At 53.6% G+C, this 14,222-nt stretch overlaps 1 protein-coding gene across 15 annotated transcripts in view; it reads left to right on the forward strand.

The window, feature by feature from the left end:
• PCBP3 (poly(rC) binding protein 3) overlaps positions 1-14,222 on the forward strand; it is a 249,670-nt gene that overhangs the window by 78,237 nt on the left and 157,211 nt on the right. For 14 of the 15 annotated variants that reach the window (XM_059392541.1, XM_059392545.1, XM_059392544.1 and 11 more), the window contains exon 2: positions 1,160-1,197. The exons of the other annotated variant lie outside the window; for it this stretch is intronic. The gene's annotated coding sequence lies outside the window, so the exon portion shown is untranslated. The remainder of the gene's footprint in view (positions 1-1,159; positions 1,198-14,222) is intronic. 15 annotated transcript variants of the gene reach the window in all.

Consider the following 14,222-nt stretch of genomic DNA (forward strand, 5'->3'; position numbering starts at 1 on the left):
AGTTTAGATCCCTGGGTGCTGTGTTGTTGAATGTTGTTAGGCAGTACCTGGTTTAGTACACCGGCTTGATCTGGTGGTAAGATGGCCCTCCTGCTGGGTGGAGTGTCTTCCAAGTGCTTGGCCAGTGGCCTGTGTGGCGGGGTTTCCTCATCTGGTTGGTGGAAGTCTGAACTACTCCTGGAGCTGTGGGAGCCATAGCTGCTGTTGGCCCACTCTTTCTGCGGGCTCCTTCCTTGTCCTCAGTAGACCGCTCACCCACACGTGCTGATCGGTGTCTAGCTAAAGCCTCAAGTTGGTTCACCCTGAGGTCTCTGGAACATTTCTCTCTGCAGCTCCCTCCTCTTGGGTACTCCACCCTGCTAATTCTAGCTGCTCGCATCCCTGAATTTCAGCTGCTTCCTCATCTTGGGACTCCCCCCGGGTTTGCTAGGTTCCTCCTTCCTGCACTATAGCCAGAAAACTCTCCCTCAGCCGTAGGCTGGCAGTCAGGATGCATCACATTTGTTTCCTTCCCTCGGGGATCATTGTTCTGTGTCTCAAAACCCTGTCTTGTGTCTTTGTCTTGGTTTTCACTGTCAATCTGGTCTGTCTTCTGTCTTGGCTGGAAGTAGATGGACGTCCTGTTAGGGGTTTCTAATCTTCCTCTGGTCTTTAGGCATCACTGTATACAGGCCTTGGGCTGTCTGTAGGAGCCTCTGGCAGTGCCATTTACTTGCACATTAAGCCTTTGCAAAGGCAGGGTGCCTCGTCCTGTCTACGTGAAGCACTTCTCAGACTTGGACCTGAGACCACATAGTACTTAGGGGTTCCACCCACCCTTCTTACTGCTCCCCACAGGCCCAAGGAATTAAGAATCTGTACTTTCCCAACACTTTCCATCAGCTTTACGACTCTGGGTCAGGTTTTAGGGGAGTCTGGGGCCCTAAACATGTATCTATATCTTAAGTTCTGAACTCAGTCTAGAATCTAACCTCTTCTATGGATTTTTCCCCCTCTGGGAAACTGCCTTTGACATCCTATATAACTGATTTTTGAGTACATTGTTTTAATAAATTCCTTTGGTTTGATAAAATTTATCATCTAAGGTGATAATATTATTCTTTGGGTTATTTTCTATCTATGATTTCCAATTATAATTATTTTTTTAATCCATTTACAGGGCTATCTACAGAGAGAGATATCTTCACATGGTTCCATGTAAGTAGTTCTTCTTATAATGCCTTTATAGAGGTTAAGTCTTTAAATCGAGTGGTTCTTTCTACGTCAGTTGATTTTTAAAATCTTGCTTGCATTTGAAGCCATGTTTCTTGCTGCCTCTCCTTGTGGCCTGGTTTCACATCACATGAGGGACCTGTCACAGGCCTGAGAGCACCAACAGTGTCAGTGATTTGCATGATTTCTGAATTTTATAGAACCAAGATTTAAAAAGAAGCCATTTTCTCCTTTTCTGTTAAACATTTTTCTCCCACTTAACATGACCAGAGTGTCCAGAGGGGGCCTGAGGGCCGGTGTCAGGGTGCGCTGCCGGACACGCGCGTTCGTCCCACCCATGCCTCGCCAGTGCGCACCAGCCAGCGGTGACAGCTCTATGCTGTGGCCGTGGTGGTGAGTCCCGGCTGTGTGGACACCTCTTTGTGGCCTTGACTCCAGCTTTGCAAAACTACCTTGAAATGATTCCTTTTAAATCTTTAAGATGTCTTTTTCTAAAGTTTGTAAATGTTGTTTTCTAAAAGTTTTCAGCGGGAAACTTGATTTTCAGCAGCCTTGCATGGAATACTAATGAGGTCATGATCGCAGCTAGTGTTCGTGAAGTGCTTGCTTAGTGCCAGCAGGGCCGCTCCGGATTCTAACTGTCTAATCCCTCACTCCACCCTCACGACGCCCTGGGAGGTGGCTGTTGCTGTTACGTCCACTTTCCAAGGCTCAGCGACAGGATACCACTTTGTCATCTGTGGTGAGACCAGGGATTGAGCCCGGGCCTCTGACCCCACGAGCCCGAGCCCAGGCCTCTGACTCCACGAGCCCGAGTCCCTTCACGATGGTAGGATAAGCAGGAGCTGCCGCGTTGATAAGATGGGGGCTCTGAATTCAGTGTCTGCCCTCCCCGTGGTCTTGATGGCATCCCCGAGGAGCCACCCCGGGAGTCCTGAGCTCAGCTGGCGCTGGTCAGAGAGCGCTCCGGCCCTGGCCCGCGCAGCTTCCAGCTTCCAGCGCCTGTAGCCTGCAGCAAGGGCCACGACTTAATGAGAAGCCCCCTCAGGAGAGACTGCGGGCGGTGGCGAGGAGTCGGGGAACCGTCGGGGAACCGTCGGGGAACCGTCGGGGAACACTAGGCATCTAGGGCTGGAGGGTAACCGGAGTTCTGACTGATCTTAGAAGAGGAAAGTTCTTAAGAACAAATTGCTTGAACAAAGGCCTTGTTTGTTCTTTCATTCATTTACAAATGTTTACCCAGTGCCTGTCGTTTGGCTCAGGCCCAGGTGGGGCTTACAGAAGATAAATGCACCCAGTAAAGGCTTCACAGTTGCCAGTTGTCAGCCGGGCAGGCCCGCTGTGGAGGAGGGAAAGGAGGATCTGAGCTGCGGGAGCGCTGGCCGCGCTGGCCGCGGTGCGGCTCTGCCCACCCCGACAGGGGCCTTTCGAGCAGAGCCTTGAAGGAGGTGCAGGAGCAGGCCCTGGGGCGCTGGAGCCCAGAGGGCTCCGGCCAAGGGGAGCCATGTGCCCGGAGTGCTCCCAGAGTATGGGGGCGGGGAGATGAGGTCAGAGCGCCCATCAGGGGCCTGGAGGATCCTGCAGAGGCCGGTTCTCACTCTGCAGGGCCCACGTGTGGGAGCAGGGAGCTCAGTTGTCTTTTTTCTCCCAGTGCTGGGCTGTTAAACTAAAGCTGTTATACTACTTGCTTCTTAGAGGACATCCAAATCCCCACTGGCTTGGGACCAACTCTGTAATTGTGCAAGTCTGGATCTAATTCTCACAGACGTCCCGAGGGGAGGGCCTCTGGAATCCAGGCATACAAACAACACCTTGTATGTACCGGGCCTCCTTCCCCCCTAGATCTGGTGTCGTCCAAGTTTCTCCTCCTGGCAGATGGGGAATCCTGGCCGACAGTTCTGGAAATAAGCAAACATGCTTGGGCAGGGTGGGCTGGCCCCAAGTGACGCCCCATCTCGTGTGCACAGGACCTCAGGGTCCCCGCGAAGAGAGGAGGCTCTGGGCAGCCGGGCTGAGAGGCCGGGACGAGCACGGCAGGCCGTCTGTCGGGACTGTGATTCCGGAGGGCTGCAGCGCAGGTCCTGGGAATTACCGGAGGCTAAGGCAGTGAGTCAAGGCAGTGAGCTTTTTAGAGGGCACCCGTGGCCTCTCCTGCAGGTGAGGCGGGAGCGGCCGGGAGTACCGAGCTGGTTGGAGCAGAAAAGGCTGATTCTAATCTTAGCTGAGTCCTGCAGCGCCGTCCTGTGGGCGTCCTGACGAGCTGGGCTGGAGCGGAGTGGTAGACGCTGTTCCCCAGGGGACGTGGCAGCTTTGGGAGGACTTGGTTTTCCATTTGCACATCTCTGAGAGCCTCCCACACTTCCTTAGAGTGAGGGGAAGGGCATCAGTCCGGAGTGAAGCTGCTTCTGCGTGATGGCTCTGCTTGGACGTAGCCGGGAGCCCTGCAGTCCCACAGACTCGCTGCAGGGCCACGTCTCCACGGCTGCTTAGCTGCGGAGCCCCGCCCTGTGCATCTCAGCCCCCGGCCTGCGACCACTCCAACCACTAAGAGCAGGACGTTAAGAGACGGTGCTAACAAAACTAGTGAAATTTTCGTTTACTTTGAGGTCTTTTGTTTTTCTGTAATACTTACTGACTTGGTTATTTGATTTTTATAGGGTGTTTTTCTGCATTGCCTCCAGATAATAATTCTCACTGCAGAATTGGAAGATTTGGCAAATATGAAAAAGAACTTTGAGTCTCACTTGTAATGAGTACAGCCGGGAGGACTGAGACTCCTCTGTCAGGGCCCTCGTTCCCTGCTGGGCCTTCTTGGTGGTGACTCTGGTTCCTTCCTGACTCGGGTGTGTTGCCTGGGGGCCCCCCTGTACAGGGCCTCTGAGCCCATCCAGCCGGTTCCCTAGTAGGTTTGCTTGGATCCGAGGCAGTTCTTGTACGTCTGGACTTTTTTCTTCCCATCCCTAATCTAATTAGATCTCAGTCTTAGCTATTGGCCGGGCCTCCTTGTTCAAAGAGAAAAGAGGCGCTTCAGTTTCCCCTCCCGAGTGCTGCCATCTGGCTCTCCTGTCCCTCTGCCCCTCTGCCCTTCCGCCCCCTTACCCCCCTGGGTCTCCCTGGGCCTGGGGCTGCTCAGGACCTTGCTCCTGCCCCATTGAGGACCTCTCTCCTCTGCGCCGCAGTTCCTTCTCCCTGGCAGGCCACTTCTGTTAGCATCCAAGATGACTTGATAACTCCCCTCGTACAATGAAAAAAACGCCTCCCTTGATTTTCAGCCAAAATGGCAGATTGAATTCACAGCGACCTCTGCTGCTTCTTATGATCCCACTAAAATGACAGGTGAGATATTTTTACTAGGAAGAGGCCTCCAAGAGCTGGAGAGGGGATGACAGAGTTTGGGAGTTCAGACAGCAGATGGACAAACTGAGGGACATAGCAGATCTGAGCACAGAAAATGGGGAGGCGTGCACACGCTTTTGCTGGGGGTCGGGAACGCAGATGGACCGCACTGCAGACAGACCCCCAAGTCTCCGGAATGCCATTGCCGTGAACCTCGGAGGATGAGGGGGCCGTAGAGGTGGGGCTGAAATAGGTACTTCGTGGAAAGCCCGTTTAGAAAGCCACCGGGTTCTCAGCCCTCCTCCCCCACCTAGCCGGACGAGCTTCCTCTCCGGAGGGTGAACTAGGCACCCGGGCAGGGGGAGGGCGTGGGGGTGGGACCGCTGTTCTGCAGGGAAGATGGGGCCGCACTCCAGTGGGTTACAGAGCAGTGTGAACGTGGCTCTGCCCTGTTGGCCCCTGAACACCCTGGGAACTGGGGATGGCTTTCGGATGCCTGTGAGGGGAGCGGCCGTTCTGAGGCCAGAGCAAGAAGCAAGGGCTCCCGGGCTGTTTCCTGCGGTGCTGGAGTCATCAGGAGGTGATTCATCCTGGGCCTGCAGTTGGCCAGGAGCTGGGAGTTGGGAGGCAGATTAGCCATGAGTACACAGAAAACTCAGAGGCGGACGAGGCCCTCGCTCACCCCGGGAAGCGCCCGCCGTGTACTAGAAGGGGCCAGCAAGAGGGGTGCGCAAGGGCTCCAGAGCCTCCGGAGGAGGAGAGCACAGGAGTGGGGGGTCCTCCCCTGTCCTAGTAGGAAGTTGGTGATGGTCCAGAGGACCGGACTCCTTGAACTCCGGAGAGAAATACCAAAGCGGGGAGGAGCCCAGAGAGGGAGATCGCGGGTGGGGCCTGGTATAGGACCCAGGACGGAGGCCCAGGGAGGGGAGGGGCACCGTTCACGGCAAGCCTTGTGGAGTTCTTGGACTTTTAAAACTATGTATGTTTATAATTTCGTTAAAAGTAAAAATTAGAAGGTTAAATAGCAAATACGGTTTTACCAAAAAAATTAGGAGACCTGCCTCCCCGCCCCCAATCTCTGCTCCCGCCTGGGCCCAGCTCCATCAAGTGGCCATCTGGTCCTCCCCAGGGGGCTTCATCCTCACCACTCGCCAGCTTGTGAGGCCTCTGCTTCCCTGAATCCAGGAAAAAAACCTTTCTCGTCGGGGACCTTGAGCTCTGCAGCTTCCGCAGAGCGACCCCTGCTTGTGGTGTGTCCTTTCCCAGGCTCCCAGACCCTGTGCCATCCTGCGCTTGCGAGTCCATGTGTGTCCCCTCCCCCCGCCCGCTCCCCCAGTGTGTGAGCCCTCCCTCCTAACCCTCCTCCAGCGCTCGGAGGGCCCTGCGCGGGTGGGGGGGTGCTGCAGGCCATGGGGCCCGCATACTGCGGCACACGTTTGGTCTCTTCCCTCTGGTTCTACCTCAGGGATGAGGGTACATCTGGGCCCTGCTTTCACCTGACCGGCACGCAACATGTCCACGTTACCTGCTTTGAAAACACGTTTTTAAAATAAGTTTGTACGGTTTGCACCATGTGGGTGTGGTTGGCCCTTGAACACAGGGGGTTCAGGTTGCTGACCTCCTTCCCACACAGTCGGAAAGCCACGTGTAACTTTTGACTCGTCCTAAACCCAACCCTCTGCTGACCAGAAGCCCTGCTCCTACGTAAACAGTTGGTTCTACATATACAGTTGGTTCACGCATACTTGTATGTTGTATACTGTTTTCTTATGGTAAAGTAAGCTAGAGAGAAGAAAATATTACGAAGAAAACCCTAAGAGATCATAAAAAATACATTCACAGCACTGTACGGTACGTATCGGAAAAAATTCACGTCGCGGTGGGCCTGTGTGGTTTAGGGAACGAGTCAACTCTGGGTATAATTTTCTTATGTCAGCCCCTTTTTGTTTAACGTGTGTGGGTCTTATTTGCGTCTGTCACTGATGTCAGCCGTAGTTGGGTGAGCAGCCCTGGGCACGATCCGCTTTCCCTCTTCTTGAGGATGGCACTGTTCATCCACACTGGACCCCGGGTCACAGGAGATGCACAGTCCGAGAGGCGTCCGTGGGAGGGCTGGCTGCGGCCTAATGGCCGGATTGCACCAGCACTGTGTCCGTGGGAGCCATGGAAGCTCAAGGCGTGAGGCTGCTCCCATCTCTGCGCGGCCGGCCTCCTTCCAAAGTATCCCTGCCCTCGTGGGGGCGTCCTGCAGGGCTTCCCCCACCGGGACATTCGCCGTTCCCTTGGCCGTGGTGAGTGGGGGCAGTCTTACATTTGGAAAACCCCTTCCCGTTCTTAAACGTGGGTAGTGACTTCAGTTTTCTTCTCTGCTTTTATTTGCACTGACTTGTCTAATCCGCTTGGGATTTAATTTGCTGTATGTTACTAGGTGAACATAGAAGTTATTCTTTTCTTATGAGTATTGAAAATACTACTTATTGAGAAATACTTCATTTTCCCAATGATTTGTGTTGCTACTTTTGTCCCACAAATTGATCTAATATGAAAATATTGTATGCATTAGTGTTTATTTTTGCGTTCTCTAATCTGTTCTTGTGGTGGTACAACTGTTTTAATTCTAGTTTCACGGTATATTTATCTAGTAATCCCATTATTAAAAAATATTTTGGCTATTCTTGGCTACTCACTTTCTAGATGAACTTTAGAATGATTTTTAAGTTAAAAACGTGTCATATTGGGATTTATTTTTAGATAGATCAAAGCTATAATTTGAATTGAAAATAGTTGCTTTTTTACCGCTATTCACTTTCTAATGTAGGAAGATAATCTATTTTCCCATTTGTTCTTAGCCTTCAGTTGCTGTGTGTAACTTTCTTACTCTGGATTCTCTCTCTTGAGCCCTTTTCCAACTTATTTTTGTTATCTGGTTATGGTAATTGAGATATTTCTCATTCCACTTCTCTAATATTTAATAGTGTGCAGGCTACTATCAGTATTCATTATTTGGACATGGCCATGTGTTAAAGCACTTTCAGCCATAATAGGTGTAAATTTAGCTGTAAATTCTGCTGAATTTTTTTAATTTCATCCTGACTTGATCCGAGTGCTTTCCCTAGGAAGCATGGTCATGTGGCTGTCTGAGCCCTGTTCTTCAAGTTACAGGAGTTCCCTCCTCTGGCTCTTCTATCAAGTTGTTTCTCACAGTCAAAAGTGAAAGTTGCATTTTACTAAATGTGTTCATTGCTGCTATTAAGATAATCCCATGATTTTCTCCTATCATCTCTTACTGTAGAGAATTCCATTGACCAAACTTAAAAGTATTGATTCTTGGGATAAATCCTGGTAGATCATACTGATACTTGTTAATACTTTTTTATTTGTAATACCCTCACAGAATTTTATTTGGGCTACGATAAGGGTTAGTGGTAGGGTCAGGTCTGGAGTTTAGGTTGGTCCTGGGATTGGGGTTAGCGTGGACCTGAGTTACCATAAAGGTTAGGAGTAGGGCTCACGCTAGGATGACACTGCTCTAGAAGTTTCCTTTTTTCTAATTTTCAGTTTTTGGGGGTCCCATGTAAATGATGGCCTGCTCCCATAACATGACTTGAGAAACTTCCCCTATTTCTCTATCCTTAATTTAAATAACAAAATTTTCTATTTTCTACTTTAAAAAGCCAATATTTTTGGTCTGATAGTTGATACACGGCTCTACAAGGCCTCTAAGCCCAGAGCCCGTTTTGGAGGCGATCCCGTTGCTCTGTGTGTGCGGGTTTCTTCCTGGAGAAGCACCCGCCGCGGGCGCTCTCAGGCCCCAGGGGTGTGCGTGTTCGTGCCAGGTCCCTGTGGTCTCGGTCTTCTCCGGGTCTCTTGCTGCCTTCTCTTTGTTTCCAAGCCTAGGTTCAGTGCTTCAGTCAGATTTGTCAAACTTGTCTTCATTTCTTATTTAGCTATGTTTAATTTTTAATAGCTTTCAGTTATACTGATCATTTATAATTTTGTTTGCAATTTAATTTCTAAATTTAATGCATGTTTCCTTTTTCTTTAGGGTTATGCTCTTATCTTTCTAGTTTATCAAATGCTGTTTCCGTATGTTTACCTTGTTTTCTAATGACTGCATCTCGGCACTCAGATTTCTTTCTAGACACTTTGAACTCTGCCCCACTGGTTTTGATGTGACCTGGAATCATTCAGATGCTTGTCATTTCCGTGCTTGGTTCTAACATTTTGTACATGATTTCTCCCACTGTACTTCTGTTGTTAACTTTCTACTATTTAATTAATTTTTTTACTGTTTTTTTTTTAATTTAATTTTATTTTTTCAGTGTTCCAAGATTCACTGTTGATGCAGCACACCCAGTGCCGCCTGCAATCTATGCCTCCTTAGTACCCACGCACTCAACCCCCACCCCCGCCCCTCCAAAACCCTCAGTTTTTTTTCTCAGAGTCCATAGTCTTTCGTGGCTTGTCTCCCCCTACGATTTCCCCCATCGCACTTCCCTCCATCTCCCCATGTCCTCCGTGTTATTCCTTATGCTCCACAAGTAAGTGAAACCATATGATAACTGACTCTCTCTGCTTGACTTATTTCACTCAGCATCGTCTCCTCCAGTCCCGTCCATGTTGCTACAAAAGTTGGGTATTCGTCCTTTCTGATGGAGGCATCATACCCCATAGTGTATATGGACCACATCTTCCTGATCCATTCGTCCGTTGAAGGGCATCTTAGCTCCTTCCACAGTTTGGCGACCGTGGCCATTGCCATTATGAACATTGGGGTACAGATGGCCTTTCTTTTCACTGCATCTGTATCTTTGGGGCAAATATCCAGTAGTGCAATTGCAGGGTCATAGGGAGGCTCTGTTTTTAATTTCTTAAGGAATCTCCACACTGTTTTCCAGAGTGGCTGCACCAACTTGCATTCCCACCAACAGTGTAAGAGGGTCCCCTTTCTCCGCATCCTCTCCAACACACGTTGTTTCCTGTCATGTTAATTTTGGCCATTCTGACTAGTATAAGATATATCTATGTGGTTTTGATTTGAATCTCCCTGATGGCTAGTGATGATGAACATTTCTTCATGTGTCTGATAGCCATTTGTATGTCTTCATTGGAGAAGTGTCTGTTCATGTCTTCTGCCCATTTTTTGACACGATTATCTGTTTTTTGAGGAGTTCTTTATAGATCTTGGATACCAGCCCTTTGTCTGTATTGTCATTTGTGAGTATCTTCTCCCAAAGGGTTGCCTCTTTGTTTTGTTGACTGTTTCCTTTGCTGCATAAAACTTTCTACTTTTAAAGCTTTATACTTAGAGTGTGGCCTGAGTCAGTGAGGGTGGACACAGGGGACAGAAGCCTGTGGGGCCATGGTTGTCGTGTAGGAGCGATGACCAGTGCTTGACCAGGGCTGGTGGTCGTGGGGCCAGGGCCATACACAGAGGGACACGTGGCAAGTTACAGGGATGTGGTTGGAGCACACAGAAAAGGTGGGAGAGTGACACTGAGGGGTTAGGGAGGTGGAAACAGTGTTTCATGAGAAGAGGGCCTAGAATTTGGGAGGACTTTAATTTCTATGTTGGACCATACAGAGAAATACCCCAGGGGCTTTTGGGATCCTCGGTCAGAGCTGGGGGGGCGGTTGTGGGGCTGAGAGACCCATGTGCTGGTGCATGTGCCCAGAGCAACAGTTGTGTCCTCGGGGCTGCATCAGGGAAGATGAGACGGGTGTGGTCAGATTTATCTCTCTGTGTGGTGGTCACTGGTTGGGTTGGGCTCCAGGAACCCTCCTGCCCCAGAGGTCATCCTGGCCCCGGGCTCCAGGCAGCCTGCCATTCTGCGGGTGTCGCACCTCCTTGTGTCGTCAGGACCTCCAGCTGAAACGAACGCACATGTGTCTGGTGTGTTCTCGAGGGAAGGAAAAGGGCACAGTGAAGGGCAACAACCACCCTTCCAGGGTCTGAAGGCCAGATTGGGCTGAGCTGCATCACGGAGCGCAGGATCCCTGTCTGCTAGCAGCAGTACAGTGTGGCGGGACCTACTCCTAGGGAGCAGGTCCCCCTCTCAGGCAGCCCTGTGTTCTGCCACAGCTGTGATTATACAGGAAGGAGAAGGGGTTTGGGGGAGCAGCCAGCCAGCCGTCAGCCACTGGCAAGGATGAGACTGAGTGGCAGCCTGGGGTCACCCGTACTAGAGCTAGGGGTTCCTAGCAGAGGGTCTACATGTTTAAAAAGTGCATGTGTAGCGTAGCCCGTGTGCTGTTAGGTCTAGGAGGGGGCTAGATTTGGGGGTGTTTCCCACACCCACAGAGAGGGCGCTGCCCATAGGCCCACCGCCCCGTGCTAGGGTCCCAGTGCATGCAGGGTGGGGACAGGGAGGGGCCCCATTTCTCATGGAAACGTGTGCTTCAGGAGCAGAGGAGAGGGACAGTGCTGTGAAGTGGGTGGCTCCTTGGGGAAGGCTGCTTCCCATCCTTCCAGAGAGAGATGAGCGATGGGCCAGTGCCTGTGGCTGTGGAGGCCTCCAGCCAGCTTCTCTTTCTGCTCTTTATTTAAGGTGGGCATGGGTCGCCTTGCTGAAGGGCTCTCGGGGAGCCCTGTGCCACGATGTTGCACTCGCTGCCCCGCTGGGCCCCCAAAGACCTTAAGGCGTCTGTTTATCTGCTTATATTCCCCGCTTGGCTTTCCTTTCTGATTCACTTGAGTGGTTTTTATTCTTTGCCTTTTTCTTCTCGTGGGGATGTTGGAGAGTGCTGTCCTCCTGAGGTTCAGATGCATTGCAGCCTGGCAGGAAGGGGCCGATCGTTGGTCACGAGATGACTCATTCATTCCTCCCTCTTTGCCACGTTGCCAGGCTGTCTGGCGGCCCCACATGCAGGGACAGTGATGGATCTGGAGCGTGTTACCACTGCTCCGTGGTGACCGCGGATGGCGTGTTGGGGTTGGAGGACAAGTCACCTCTAGGTGTGCATTTAGACAAATGGGAGCTGGCCTTTCCGGACGCTTCCTTTATAAAGATTACTTCCGTTCCGTACAGACCTGGGACCTCTACTGCTGTTCTGTAGCCAGGCCGCGTGGCGAGCAATGCACTACCTCTCGCTCTGGTAAGGGTGGCCTGACGTTTCCTACCCTGGGGAGTGTCAGCGTGGTCACAGGGGCCAAGGGTGCTTCTACTTTCTGCTTATTTCAAGCCTTGGTTCTTCCTCTGGAATGCCAGTGGAATGCCCAAGTTACACCATTCGACGCAGGGCACTCTTCCTACTTGTGTCCTCGAGGCCACTTGTCTTTGGATGTGACGGGTGACCAGTGATACACTCCCGTGACCCGGAGCTGGCAAGAGGCTTTCAGGGTGGGCCTCTACCCCTGCTAAGCGCTCTGACTCTCATGCTCTTTCGGGGCATAAGTCTGTAACCCCCGGCTTGGTTCACCCTGTAACTGAGTACACGTGCTTGGTTCTACCCACTCATCTGCCTCCCCCCGGCCGCTTAGGAGCCTCTTATCAGGGCTACATCCACGTGCACTGTCTTTGCAGAGCCTGGGCCTCGGGCCAGATCCCCTGGGGCTGGCGGCAGCTGGGGAACAGCTGCTACCCGAGCATGGCAATGAGCCGTCCTCATCACCCCTTGTATCAGTTTGGCAGAACAGGGGCGGAAGTCATGGGAGGAGAACTTTCTGGTAAAAGCCCACCGGGGCTGGGGGCGTCGGCCTGCCTGGGGATCCAGCGACTGCCTTCTGCTTCCAGCTCCTCTCCCAAATCACCCGGTGACCTTGGCTAGGTCGCTGTCCTTGTCTGCGCTGCTTCTCTGTCCGCGATACTGTGTCTCCTTACCTGTTCGCACCTGGTCTCCGAGCAGGAGCAGAGCGCCGCAGGAATGGGAGGTTCTGCAAGAGGGCGAGGGCATTGGTGTCTTTCCTGTACTGGGGGCTTGAGCCTGTGAAAAGACGGTTTCTCTAAGAATCGATTTGTTGCCGGTGGGGGTGGGAAGCCCCTCACTCAATCCCTGTAATGCCCCGCGGCCTTTGATGAGCCTGTTTTACGAGTGAGGAACCGGGAGTCCGCTCCAGACCGCAGGGCCCGGTCTCGCAGCCCCTGTTCCCGAACCTTCTCTTCATCCCTCACTGCGTACCAGTCGGTTGTAAGAAGTTCAGGTTCCGAGTAGTCGTGGCGGTCCCACCTTTCAGGAGACCGGGCTGTTTCCATTCCCACGAGCGGCTCTGGAGAGTGCCCGTGTGCGCGGAGCCCAGGGGACACGCATCGCCACCAAATGCCACCAAATGCGGTTTCCTTTCCGCGGGCGGAGGAGGGAGGGCAGTGCCGTGAGAGGACTTCGGACGCGTGACGTGTCCGTGGGGCACTGAAAGCGAGACTCGGCTCCGCTCCGGCGGCCTGAGGTGCGGGAGGGTGGGGCGGCCGCTTCCTGTGCGACTGACCACCAGCGTCCAGGCCGGAGCTGTTGGTGTTTTCGCAGGAGCAGTTTGCGTGCGTCTGGCCCTTGAGAAGGAGCTGGGAAAGAGGCAAGGGTTGAAGACTGAAGCCTGCCTAGGCCCGGGCCGGAGCGGGAGGGTCTGAGTGCGGAGGGGAGAGGCGCCGCGTCCTGAGCTCCGGACCGTCTCCCCGCGCTCGCTCTCGGCCCGCCGTGGCGCAGCGACCGCATCTTCCCTACGGTTTCCCCGCGCAAGGCCCCGGCGCCGTCCGGGGCAGATGTGGGCTAGTTGCTGGGAGTCCCTGGTCTCGACCTGGAGCATTTCTGCGACGGCCCCGTCACTTCTATGACATGGACTTCATGAAGAGCAAGACCCATCTCAGAAAGTGGTTTCGTCCTTTTGGGCTTGTCTGATGGTCCTTCTCCAGGAGGTTCCGTCGTGAGCCTCCGTGTTGAGGTCGGCCAAGCCTCTCCGGCTTCGTGTCTGGACCGACGCAGAGTGTCCGTCTCCTCGTTGGGGACGTGCAGCTCTTTGCTCGCCGGCGGCTGCCCGTCCGCCGCAGCCGCCGCCGGGATTGTTGCGTCTTGACGCCCTTGCGGCTGCGATGCGGCCGGCGGGGCGGGAGGGCGGGCAGTTTACTCGAAGAACAGGCGGCGCAGCGCCCTTCGGACCCATCTCTCCTGGATGTGCGCGTCCATGGTCTCTGCCGGGACCTGCCGGGACCTGCCGAGACCCGTCCTCGCCGCGGCGGCCGCGCTCTCCGCGCTGCCCGCTTCTCGGCTTGCGCGCCGGCGGACTGGCCGTTGGTTTCTTACCCCATCGCGGGTCTCGCTCATCGGTCTTCGTGCGCGCCAGTGCTTTGGGGCTCGCGCGGTCCCTGGCTAGCAGGGGCCCTCCGGGCAGACGGCTGGTCCCCACGGGCTGCCGCAGCCTTCCCCCCCGTCCCCGTCCCGGGCTGGTCCGCCCGGGCTGCCGTCAGGAGAACCACTGGCTGCTGGCTTAGGCGCCAAAGGGATTTCTCGCCCTCCTTGCGGCTGGGAGTCTGCGCGCGGAGCCGGTGCCGCAGGCTCTCCGCACGGCCTCGGGGCGGGCAGTGGCTCCTGCTCTGCGCAGGGCTGGAAGGGCAGGCGCGCCGGCTGCTGTGAGCGCGGGCCCCATGCCGCGCGGCCTCCTGTCGTGACCGGACATTCCCTCCGTCCCTCCCCTGACCTTCCCTCCTTCTCCCCTTTCTTCACAGACCACGTTGCCTTAGTTCTGG

Source organism: Mustela nigripes, chromosome 2, assembly GCF_022355385.1.
Source record: "Mustela nigripes isolate SB6536 chromosome 2, MUSNIG.SB6536, whole genome shotgun sequence".
Taxonomy (NCBI): Eukaryota; Metazoa; Chordata; class Mammalia; order Carnivora; family Mustelidae; genus Mustela; species Mustela nigripes.